At 48.8% G+C, this 12,976-nt stretch overlaps 1 protein-coding gene across 3 annotated transcripts in view; it reads left to right on the top strand.

Annotated features, from left to right (window-relative positions):
* Positions 1-4,852: 4,852 nt before the first annotated feature.
* Positions 4,853-12,976, top strand: part of NIN (ninein) — a gene marked incomplete at its 3' end in the record, with an annotated part of 222,156 nt that continues 214,032 nt past the window's right edge. For all 3 annotated transcript variants that reach the window (XM_082242636.1, XM_082242637.1, XM_082242638.1), the window contains exon 1: positions 4,853-4,992. The remainder of the gene's footprint in view (positions 4,993-12,976) is intronic.

Here is a 12,976-nt window from a genome sequence, read left to right as displayed (position 1 = left end):
TTCGCCCTGGGCTCTAGATGACCTTGTCCCGGCATTGGCCCTAACATGCTTTAAAAAGCATACGCGACCGTTTTTTTTAACATAATGAACTGCCCTACGGTGCATTGCGGCACGCTAAAATGCAAGTGTTGTGCCCTAATGCATTGGGTTGGCACTCGATTGAATGGCACCACAATACAGCAGCACATTTTACATGCAGTAGTTGTATTGCAGTAAGAAAAGCATAAGGACAGCCAGGGGAAGGGGGTGGGGGCGGTCGGACACAGTTTACTAACCAGTCTGGTCGCTTTACCAGCAGAATAGACCTGGCTGGTGGTGTCTACGAATGGACTTCCAACATCCAGCACCAATAGACTCAGCCAGAAGCATTAGACCCATCCCTCAACATTAGATCCCTTCCAGCAATGATTGATTCCGTGCAACATGATACCCCACCAGCAACAACAGACTTCCTCAGCAACAATAGACCCTGTGTGCAAATAGATCCCCTCCAGCAGCAAATAGATCCCCTCCAGTAACACTAGATTCCCCAGTAGCCAGCATCAATAGACCCTTCCAGCAGCCAGCATCATAGACCCCTACCTCAACAATAAATCCCTCCCAGCAACAACTGACCCACCAGCAACATAAGACCCACCCCAGCAACAATAAATCCCCCATGAGCAACAGAAGACCTCCCCAGCAACAATAGATCCCCTTCCTCTGCAAAAATAGATCCCCTCCAGCAACAATAGATTCCCTATTAGCCAGCATCAATAGACCCTCCAGCACACCCCAGCACCCCTCGCCATTACATACATTCAGTTCTGGAGGTGCCGGAACTGCGTTCCCCCGCATTCCCGCTGAAAAAAAGCCCTGCATAAGACCTGTACTGAGAGAAACATTGCTGGCCTCTCCTTCTGAAAATGCTAATTGCCTGGCTGTCATGCTGAGTATCCTTGGCTTCTGTACTGTCAGAATCACAATAATGCAGCAATTACAAACAAAATGCCTGATCTACAAACTTTCTTTCAATCAAACTTATTGTAATCTAATGGATAGGCATGGCAGCAAGACAACTTGTGTATTCAAAAGCAATGGCAGCTTACATACTTATCTCAGAGAGGGTTACTTAATAATTATATACACTATAATGTCAAAAGTATTGGGACGGCTACCTTTACATGCACATGAACTTAAATGGCATCCCATCTTAAGCTGGATACACACTATGCAATTTTCTTTAGATGTTTTTCCTTTAGATTTACCAAAACCATATAATATGAGGTCAGACATAAACACTTTCAATTTGTATGCAATCAAGCAGTCCCTTCCACTATATAGTTGAGGGCAAATCTAAAGGAAATCTAACAACAAAAGTTATATGGTGTGTATCCAGCTTAAGTCTGTAGGGTTCAATATTGAGTTGGCCCACCCTTTGCAGCTATAACAGCTTCAACTCTTCTGGGAAGGCTGTCCACAAGGTTTAGGAGTGTGTCTATGGGAATGTTTGAACATTCTTCCAGAAGCATTTTTGTGAGGTCAGGCACTGATGTTGGACGAGAAGGCCTGGCTAGCAGACTCCGCTGTAATTCATCCCAAAGGTGTTCTATTGGGTTGAGGTCAGGACTCTGTGCAGGCCAGTCAAGTTCCTCCACCCCAAACTCGCTCATCCATGTCTTTATGGACCTTGCTTTGTGCACTGGTGTGCAGTCATGTTGGAACACAAAGGGGCCATCCCCAAACTGTTCCCACAAAGTTGGAAACATGAAATTGTCCAAAAGGTCTTGGTATGCTGACGCCGTAACAGTTTTCTCCAATGGAACTAAGGGGTCACGGTCTATAAAGATATGGATGAGCAAGTCCTGACCTCAACTCAAAAGAACACATATGGGAGCGGAGACTACACACCAGGCCTTCTCGTCCAACATCTGTGCCTGACCTCACAAATGCACTTCTGGAAGAATGGTCAAACATTCCCATAGGCACACTTCTAAATCTTGTGGACAGCCTTCCCAGAAGAGTTGAAGCTGTTATAGCTGCAAAGGGTGGGCCAACTCAATATTGAACCCTACGGACTAAGACTGGGATGCCATTAAAGTTCATGTGTGTGTAAAGGCAGGCGTCCCAATACTTTTGGTAATATAGTGCATATATAGTACTGAATGGTCAAGCCCTTGTCTGTATCCCATTGAAGAAAATATGCTTCCTGTCCTGGAGACACAACAGAAACTTAGAAGAAATGTCTCCAAAGTGAGATGACTTCCCCTCCTATTTATCACAGGAAGAAGTGACCCTATGAAGAGCCCATTTACATGTATGCATTGTGGTATCATGCATTGGGATAAGGCAACCTAGTGAAATAGATGGGTTGCCAACTCACCAAAACCTCCTAAAAAGTGGACCTGACCTATATTTTGTAACTCACACACTGCGATGTACTACCATGTCATTCCAAATGGATGGCACGGCACCACACGCAACTTTACTTGTGTTCTGGTGTCATCTGTAAATATTCGATTTCACATCCCATTCTGTACCAGGGACAATGGTCACCAGGACAAATACAGAGGGCGAATCTCCCCAGTCTGGACACAGACAACAATAAAAACCTGACAGGGGTTCTAGCAGTTCTCCACTGTAAGGGTTCGTTTGTATCAGGGGTTGAGGATATGTAAAACCCCAGCATTAAGCTGTGTTTTTACTGCTCCTTCTTTAGCTGCAGAGGCAGCAGCCTAGGGTGTACACATGCTGTGGCCACGGTGCCTTGCTTCCCAGTCATTACGCCTGCTGGACCCGACTCATTCAAACTGAATAGGGCCACTCTGCAAGCTCCTTCATTGCAGCGTGCTAGTGCAGTTGGTAAGAACAGAGCAGCCTTCAGAAATTTTGGGGCCCCTTACACAGCTTTAGGCCTGGGCCCCTCCGGGCCTGACTACCAACATTCCCCAGTGCTGTCCCACCAAATCCGCCCACTAGCCATCCCACCGAGTCCTTCCGTGCACCCACTTTTATTTTAACATTCTTACAACTTAATATATGAAAATGAATCCAATCCAGCAAAGAGACATCCCAATCCAGCAAAAAGATGGCCTCATATATTCAGCAAAGATTCAACCCAATCCAGCAAAAAGATATCCAAACCCAGCAAAGAGATGGCCTCATATATTCAGCAAAGAGACAGCCCAATCCAGTAAAGAGATGGCCTTGTATATTCGGCAAAGAGAACACCCAATCCAGAAAAGAGATGGCCTTGTATATTCAGCAAAGATACATCCCAATCCAGCAAAAAGATATCCCAATCCAGCAAAGAGATGGCCTCATATATACATCAAAGAGACAACCCAATCCAGCAAAAAGATATCCCAATCCAGCAAAGAGATGGCCTCATTTATTCAGCAAAGAGACAGCCCAATCCAACAAAGAGATGGTCTTGTATATTCAGCAAAGAGACATCCCAATCCAGCAAAAAAATATCCCAATCCAGCAAAGAGATGGCCTCATATATACATCAAAGAGACAGCCCAATCCAGCAAGAAGATATCCCAATCCAGCAAAGAGATGGCCTCATAAATGCAGCAAAGAGACAGCCCAATCCAGCAAGAAGATATCCCAATCCAGCAAAGAGATGGCCTCATAAATGCAGCAAAGAGACAGCCCAATCCAGCAAGAAGATATCCCAATCCAGCAAAGAGATGGCCTCATATATTCAGCAAAGAGACATCCCAATCCAGCAAAAAGATGGCCTCACATATTCAGCAAAGAGACATCCCTTTGGCTGCATCGGCTTAAGCCCCGTACACACGTACCGATGGTCGGCTTACAAATGTTCCTCTTTTCTCCCCGGGATGTCGGTGTCTGCTGAAAAGTGCAAAGACAGCACAAGGACAGCACAAGAATTTTGTCCGCCGACTGCAGAAGTGATGTCATGTAATGGTTAACTTTCCCTGTGTTTTCTATTTTCTGAGCATGCCCAGTCTTGCAAATCTGCGGTCTGTCGGCCGAATTGTGTACTGACAGGCGAACAATCGTCCGTTCTGGTGTCGGCATACAAATATTTTCATGTTTGCACGAAAGACTTTTGTCCGCGGATTGTGCGCAGACATCTGTCGGAGGCACCATACTAACACGCGTACAATCGGCAGATCCTTCGTCCACCGACGTTTGTATGCCGACGATCGGTACGTGTGTACGGGCCTTTACTCTGCAGCCGTCCTGCTAGTTACTACAGCAGCAACAACTCAATGTCATTGGCTGGGCCTGGGTGGCTGGGCCCCTCGGAACGCCTTTGCTCCATACAAGTGCATGGGCTTTCCCCCTCCCCCTGATGGCAGCCCTGGGTAAGAAGATAATACAATGCCTCCTCACCGCCTGTCACATGTTCTCTGAAGAGTGAGTGTGGATCACTCTTCAGAGACCAAAGACAGTGTGAATAACCCCCCCCCCCCCTGAAAAAAGCATAAATAAAGCTAAAATAAAATTTTGTCTGGTGTGGGACTAATATTTTATTTGGAACATTAATTTAAGTGAAACTATGATTTTTAATGTACTTTTTTAAGTAGAACTGTCATCTTTGTATCTTTTTTAGGTGGAGTTCTCTGTCATTTCTTGATGTATCTTTTAACTGTCCATTATATTTGTTCTATGAAAAATACATAAATAAATAAATAACAGTAGGTGGAATTGTGTGTTGTATTGTTTGTATTGTGAATTGTATTGTTTTTCTCTCCTCCCCCCAGTTCAATGCTAGCGGAGCAGATGCTTCCAGGTCACCCGCTGTTACTCACGTCTGCCTGTAGAGGGCGACAAGGCGCTGGGAATATAACGTGACGTATATACACGTCACAGCCTTCCTCCTCCTCTAGCAGACCGTTCAAAGCTCTCAGTAACCGATCAGTGGTGGGGGAGGCTGAGTGCAGCACCCGGGGATCTGGCATCATCGTCAGTCTGTGTCCCCCCCGGCCCCGGGACCCCAAGGAGGATGACACCCCGGCACACACACTGACCATAGGGGTAAGTAGCGGTCCTGGGGTGGGGGAGGGGGAGATTGCAGCATCCTGTATGGCTGAGCTCACTTCACATCCAGTCCGGAGCAATGCATGGAGATTGTGGGGCCCGGGGTGGGGGGCGAGGATCCGACACCCCATACAATGTGCGGAGATTCTGGGGTGATGTGATCGGAGCTCATGGAGCCGCAGCTCTCTGGACTCTACAAGGGCGGATAGAGGAGGGTGTCGGGACACTCAGTGGTGTCGGGAGGAGGAGGAGGATGATGGGGCACTCGGTGGAAGGTGTCGGGCTGCTGGGAGGAAGGTGATGGGGTTCTGGGTATAAGACGATGGTGCACTCGGTGGAAGGTGTCAGGGTGCTGGGAGGAGGATGCTGGGGGCACTCAGTGGAGGATGATGGGGCACTGGGTGGAGGATGATGGGCACTTGGTGGAAGGTGTCAGGGTTGTGGGAGGAGGGTGATGGGGCATTCTGTGGAAGATGATGGGGCACTTGGCAGAAGGTGTTGGGGTTCTGGGTGGAGGATGAAGGGGCACTTGGTGGAAGATGATGGGGCACTAGGTGGAGGATGATGGGGCACTAGGTGGAGGATGATGGGGCACTCGGTGGAGGATGATTGGGCACTCGGTGGAGGATGATGGGGCACTCGGTGGAGGATGATGGGGCACTCGGTGGAGGATGATGGGGCACTCGGTGGAGGATGATGGGGCACTCGGTGGAGGATGATGGGGCACTCGGTGGAGGATGATGGGGCACTCGGTGGAGGATGATGGGGCACTCGGTGGAGGATGATGGGGCACTCGGTGGAGGATGATGGGGCACTCGGTGGAGGATGATGGGGCACTCGGTGGAAGATGATGGGGCACTCGGTGGAAGATGATGGGGCACTTGGTGGAAGGTGTCAGGGTTCTGGATGGAGGATGAAGGGGCACTTGGTGGAAGGTGTCAGGGTTCTGGGTGGAGGATGGTGGGGCACTCAGTGGAAGGTGTCAGTGTTCTGGGTGGAGGATGATGAGGCACTTGGTGGAAGGTGGCGGGTTTCTGGGTGGAGGATGATGGGGCACTTGGTGGAATGTGTCAGTTTTCTGGGTGGAGGATGATGGGGCACTTGGTGGAAGGTGTCAGGGTTCTGGGTGGAGGATGATGGGGCACTTGGTGGAAGGTGTCAGTTTTCTGGGTGGAGGATGATGGGGCACTTGGTGGAAGGTGTCAGTTTTCTGGGTGGAGGATGATGGGGCACTTGGTGGAAGGTGTCAGTTTTCTGGGTGGAGGATGATGGGGCACTTGGTGGAAGGTGTCAGGGTTCTAGGTGGAGGATGATGGGGCACTCAGTGGAAGGTGTCAGGGTTCTGGGTGGAGGATGATGGGGCACTTGGTGGAAGGTGTCAGGGTTCTGGGTGGAGGATGATGGGGCACTTGGTGGAAGGTGTCAAGGTTCTGGGTGGAGGATGATGGGGCACTTGGTGGAAGGTGTCAGTTTTCTGGGTGGAGGATGATGGGGCACTTGGTGGAAGGTGTCAGGGTTTTGGATGGAGGATGGTGGGGCACTCGGTGGAAGGTGTCAGGGTTTTGGATGGAGGATGGTGGGGCACTCAGTGGAAGGTGTCAGGGTTCTGGATGGAGGATGGTGGGGCACTCAGTGGAAGGTGTCAGTGTTCTGGGTGGAGGATGATGGGGCACTTGGTGGAAGGTGGCGGGTTTCTGGGTGGGTGGGTTCTGGGTGGTGGATGGTGGGGCACTCGGTGGAAGGTGTTGGGGTTCTGGGTGGAAGATGATGGGGCACTCGGTGGAAGGTGTTGGGGTTCTGGGTGGAGGATGGTAGGGCACTCGGTGGAAGGTGTCAGTGTTCTGGGTGGAGGATGATGGGGAACTTGGTGGAAGGTGGCGGGTTTCTGGGTGGAGGATGATGGGGCACTTGGTGGAAGGTGTCAGGGTTCTGGATGGAGGATGGTGGGGCATTCAGTGGAAGGTGTCAGTGTTCTGGGTGGAGGATGATGGGGCACTTGGTGGAAGGTGGCAGGTTTGTGGGTGGGTTCTGGGTGGTGGATGGTGGGGCACTCGGTGGAAGGTGTTGGGGTTCTGGGTGGAAGATGATGGGGCACTCGGTGGAAGGTGTTGGGGTTCTGGGTGGAGGATGATGGGGCACTTGGTGGAAGGTGTCAGTTTCCTGGGTGGAGGATGATGGGGCACTTGGTGGAAGGTGTCAGGGTTCTGGATGGAGGATGGTGGGGCATTCAGTGGAAGGTGTCAGTGTTCTGGGTGGAGGATGATGGGGCACTTGGTGGAAGGTGGCGGGTTTCTGGGTGGGTGGGTTCTGGGTGGTGGATGGTGGGGCACTCGGTGGAAGGTGTTGGGGTTCTGGGTGGAAGATGATGGGGCACTCGGTGGAAGGTGTTGGGGTTCTGGGTGGAGGATGATGGGGCACTCAGTGGAAGGTGTCAGTGTTCTGGGTGGAGGATGATGGGGCACTTGGTGGAAGGTGGCAGGTTTCTGGGTGGGTGGGTTCTGGGTGGTGGATGGTGGGGCACTCGGTGGAAGGTGTCAGGGTTCTGGGTGGAGGATGATGGGGCACTTGGTGGAAGGTGGCGGGTTTCTGGGTGGGTGGGTTCTGGGTGGTGGATGGTGGGGCACTCGGTGGAAGGTGTCAGGGTTCTGGGTGGTGGATGGTGGGGCACTCGGTGGAAGGTATTGGGGTTCTGGGTGGAGGATGATGGGGCACTTGGTGGAAGGTGTCAGGGTTCTGGGTGGTGGATGGTGGGGCACTCGGTGGAAGGTGTTGGGGTTCTGGGTGGAGGATGATGGGGCACTTGGTGGAAGGTGTCAGGGTTCTGGGTGGTGCATGGTGGGGCACTCGGTGGAAGGTGTTGGGGTTCTGGGTGGAGGATGATGGGGCACTTGGTGGAAGGTGTCAGGGTTCTGGGTGGTGGATGGTGGGGCACTCGGTGGAAGGTGTTGGGGTTCTGGGTGGAAGATGATGGGGCACTCGGTGGAAGGTATTGGGGTGCTGGGAGGAAGAAGGTGTCGGGGTGCTCTGAGGAAAATGATGGGGCACTCGGTGGAAGGTGCTGGGGTCTTCTGCACCCAGAAGCAGAGGGTCTGTGATTGGGTCAGTGGTGACTCTTGATAATGTAAAGCAGGGGATAAAAGCTGGTAATGTTGGATCTTTTGTAGAAGTGCAGTCTGTGTCAGAGGTGACTTTGCTGGGATGCTGAAGCTGGTATTGTTGGGGGGACTCTGCCCCCCAGTAGTGGAGGGTCTGTGCCAGAGTCAGAGGAGACTCTGTTGAGATACTGGAGAAGTAGAGGAGGTCAGGTTGTGACTTGCAGCTCTGTCATGTTCTAGCTGACAGCTCCATGCCTGGGGGGGATAAACAGTCAGATGTTTGTAGCTGGGCTTGGTTTGTCCCTGGTTGCCTGAGCTTTGTGTACACCAGGACTTCTGTATGATTCTTGTTCTATGTATCCCTTTGTGATGACAAATGTTCCAAACCTCACAAGAAAAGTATCCAAATCCTCCCTGAAATGTATCCATGTAAGTTAAGAACTTGTAACACTTTTTATGGCCATCATCTTCTCTGACTGTAGAAATGAAGTTCTAGAAATCTAATAACTAAAATCAAGTAATTTCCCAAATTTTCAGATCTACCAATTTTCATTACTATAAAACCTGGTAATCCTTTTTAGGAAGGTCCTTGTAATGCTGGATTCCCACCGCTGTGGGTGCATGCAGCTCATGTAATAACGCACATGTGTAGGTGTGAATGATCCCATATGCTTTCGCTTTCCCATTAAATTACGGGACATAGATGTGAACCAGCCACATGGAATGGGATATGCCCTTAAAGAAGAGTTAAACTCCGGCGTTGGCACCCAGGGGAGGGTATTTACCATAATAAGTATTGCAGAACGTGTTTGCACATTTTGTCAGACTTGCCTGCCTGAGTGCCCTACTACAGCAATGGGATGGCTTCAGTTTCCTTTGTCACTGCCACTGACATCTTTGCCTAGTCTTCTACAGGATCAGCATCTTTGATCAGCTAGATTGGGTGACATAATTCCCGCGGATGCTCATGGGAGTTAATTTATCCCAGCATGCAGCAGTCGCCAAGACTTTACACTGCTGCATATGTGTGGCTTGGTGCAAATTCAAAAAAACATTACTGGCAGGGAGTAAGACACTAATTAAAAAAAATATATATATATATAATATACTGTGTGTGTATATATGCCCTTTTTGGTGTGTGTGTGTGTGTGTGTATATATGTATGTGTGTGTGTGTGTGTGTATATATATATATATATATATATATATATATATATAATATAAAAATTTTATTACCAAAAGTATTGGGACGCCTGCCTTTGACACACATAAACTTTAAAGGCCTGTACACACGCAAAGAAAATCGGAGGTAAAATTTCATCCAATGAATGATCTGATGATTTTCGGATTGTTAGTATAGTGCTTTCCACAGCTAATTACAAATTTTCAGATTACAAAATCTGGATGTGCAGACTATAAAATTTTTAACGTACATGAACACAACATCCGGTTTTTGTTTAATTTGCACAATTTTCATCCAAAAAAAAAACGTAAGAGCCAGACTAGGCATGCTCAGAAATGAAAGAATACATACAAAACAATTCAACACATGACATCACTTCTGAAGTTGAATTCTGTCGTAGGAGAATTTTCGTATGAAAGTAACCTCTTCGCTTTCCATATAAGATCATATAACAAAAAACGGATAAAAATTCATCTGATCTGATCGTGTGTACGAGGCATGGCATGGCATTAATGGCACCCCAGTCTTCGAGGTTGTAAGCCCCTGGGTACGGTTTGTATCTATAGGTAAGTCTTATCATAGGCTTCCCTATAGGTACTGTAAATATCTCCTAAACTTGCACCGTTTAGGAGATGTATACATTTCATGCAGCTGATCACCTATACGGTGCATGCACTCTGAAGGAACGGCCGCCTGTGCCGTGACAGACGGCTCCCGTGTGCATGCCCGGGAGTGACGTCACTCGGCTCTACAGCCAGTCACAGAGACGGAGTCCACAGACCGGAAAGGAAGATGGGCGAAGATGGATGCGGCCTCCAGCAGGGACGACGTGGGCTTCATTTGCAGGTAAGTGTCACATAATGTGCTAGTATGCGAAGCATACTAGCACATTATGCATTTGCGTTGCAGGTAAACCAAAAACATATATTTTTCCCCAAGACTTTACTTTCTCTTTAAGCCTCGTACACACGACACGATCAGATTATCAGACAAATTTTCATCCAATTTTTGTTGCATGCTAATCTCGTATGGAAAGTGAAGAGGTTACTTTCATACGAAAATTCAACTTCAGAAGTGATGTCATGTGTTGAGTTGTTTTGTATGTATTCTTTAATTTCCGAGTATGCCTAGTCTTGCTCTTTTATGATTTTTTTTCAGATGAAAACTGTACTAATTAAATGAAAATCGGATGTTGTGTTCACATAAGCGAACACATTTTATAGCCTGCACATCCAGTTTTTGTTATACGAAAATTCGTAATCGGCTGTCGAAAGCACCATGGCAGATCACTCGTCAGATGAAATATTACTTCCTATTTTCTTATCGTGTGTACGGGCCTTTAGTCCATAGGGTTCAATGTTGAATTGGCCCACCCTTTGCAGCTACAACCCTTCTGGGAAGGCTGTCCACAAGGTTTAGGAGTGTGTCTATGGGAATGTTTGACCATTCTTCCAGAAGTGCATTTGTGAGGTCAGGCATTGATGTTGGATGAGAAGGCCTGGTTTGCAGTCTCAGCAATTCATCCCAAAGGTCTTCAATGGGGTTGAGGTCAGGACTCTGTGCAGGCCAGACTTTCAGGGGCAGACTGGCAACTTTTGGCCTAGGGAGCAGGTACAAACCAGAGGCCCATGGTGCAGTGACTCCGCCCCTTCCACTCTCCCGCCTCTCGTCGTCATCCTGACCCCCATTCCAGGCTGAAGCCCTGCTCCAGGTACTCGCTATTCACCGGCTGAAACTGGGTTCCCAACCTGGCCAGCAGGGGGCAGTTGGGGGGAGCTAGGACAGCTCGGCTGGGGCTGGCCAGGGGAGAAGAGTCTCCAGTGGGTCATGGAACCGGCCTCTGCTCAGACAAAGTTTACACCAATCATGCTGGGGTGGGGAGGCCTGGGCTTTGTCTTCATCCTGCACTTAGTAGGTCAGTGGTGAGGACTTTTTACTTCTCCACTAGGAATCCTTTAGGCATGTCTGTGGCAGAAGCGGTGCAGCCTTCTTACAGGACATCAGAGTGGCCCAGGGGGCAATTGCCCCCTGGCACAGTCCTCCCCTGAGGCCAGTCAAGTTCTTCCACCCCAAAACTTGCTCATCCATGTCTTTATGAAGTGCATGTGGACAGGAAGTGAGCAGTGGAGACCAGCAGCAAAGAGGCTCCATTCATACCTATGGAGGTTCGACATCGCAGTCCCTTTTCAGGTGTACATTCTATAATATGAAGCCTAAAGAATGCTAATTAATACAGATCTACACTGGTCTAGCAAAAACCATATAAGACAGAAGATATTGCCCTCGTAAAGCATTGTTTGTAAATGCTCGTTGCCTGGCTGCCACATTAATCCTATAGCTTTGATTCACCAACCTTCAACATGAATGAAGTTGGCTCCTAGTCTGCATACCTATCCCTGGTCAGTGTCTCAAGGCAAAGGATTAGCTTCGCCAGGTAATTAGCATTTTCGGGGGAAGTCGGCAACGGCAGCCTCTGCATTTTTGTCATTTCTTTGACATAAACTGTTTCTTAGAAAAAAGAGAAATGCAAGAGCTGCTATTGCCAACCTTTCTGACCCTCTGATTTCAGCACTTTGTATAATAATGCATGTCGGGAACATAGGGAGTGCAGTCAGCTGCCTATATACTTGTGCTGGGTTAGTGGCTACATTCTTAAAGTAAAACTATAGACCTTATTTATTTTTATTTTTTTTAAGGTGTATTTTGCATGGTGGGAACAAGCATTCTCGTGCCCAATTTTGGTTGAGCGTTGTTGATGTCATTTTGCTTGTCGCACATAGGGCAGCACATTCCCTTCATGGGCTGCCCTATGGATATTTGTAGAACGAGAAGCTCATGCTCCTTTCTGGGTGAAAAAGCTCATTTTTTAAAACTCATGTTTTGTAGCGATCACAGGAGAATCACTTTTTGTTTGGCCGGCCATTAAAGAATAATTACATCCAAAAGCTGTTGGCACATTCTGCTGTGATTTGCAATTGGGGGCAGAGTCTCAGATTCTGCTCCCGACCCCCAAATCGCAAAATATAAACATGGCATGAAGAGCAGTTGGATTGCTCTTCATACAGCCATAGACAGGTGGTGAGGAGACGTGTTATCGCCTCCTCACATTCTGTTTTAACCCCCCAAATACTGAAAAAATATGCCACAGCCATGCATGTTGTGGGGTGGATGCAGCGTGCCCCCATTCACTGGAATGAGTCGGGCTCGCCGTGGGTATAATTCCTGCTGCGGCTGTGACATGTTTACTTCTCTATCTGCTCCCTCTGCAGCAAAAGGGGGAGTGGTCGAGAAGCAGTAAAAACGCTGCGCAGCCGCAGAGTTTTACCCCCCCCTCCCCGGGCCACAGATAGGGGGGGACCACCAGTCCTCCTGTAGGGGGGGCCCAGGCATACAGGGGGTCCCCCAACAGCACGGGGAGTTAGTGTGTTTGGGCAGAGGGGCAATTACAGAAGGAAGCTCTGTGCAGCTGAAAGCCAGTTTCTCCCCCTCCTGCCAGCTTTCAGCTGCCGCAGAGAGAGACACTGACACAGGGCATTATTCCTGTAATTGCTTCTCCTGACACCGATTTCCCCCCCCCCCCTGCCTGCTTGTGCCCCCTTTTGACTGTGATGCCCCCCACAGCGCTGCAGGCTTCCCTGTCCTGTGTAAAAAAAAAAAAAAAAAAAATCTTGAAATAATTGTAACATTTAGAAAAAAAGAAATTT

The sequence above is a fragment of the Pelophylax lessonae genome (assembly GCF_965119305.1).
Source record: "Pelophylax lessonae genome assembly, chromosome: 13".
NCBI classification, from domain to species: Eukaryota; Metazoa; Chordata; class Amphibia; order Anura; family Ranidae; genus Pelophylax; species Pelophylax lessonae.
Note: the sequence above shows the minus strand (reverse complement) of the source record. Positions and strands in the feature narration are given on the sequence as shown.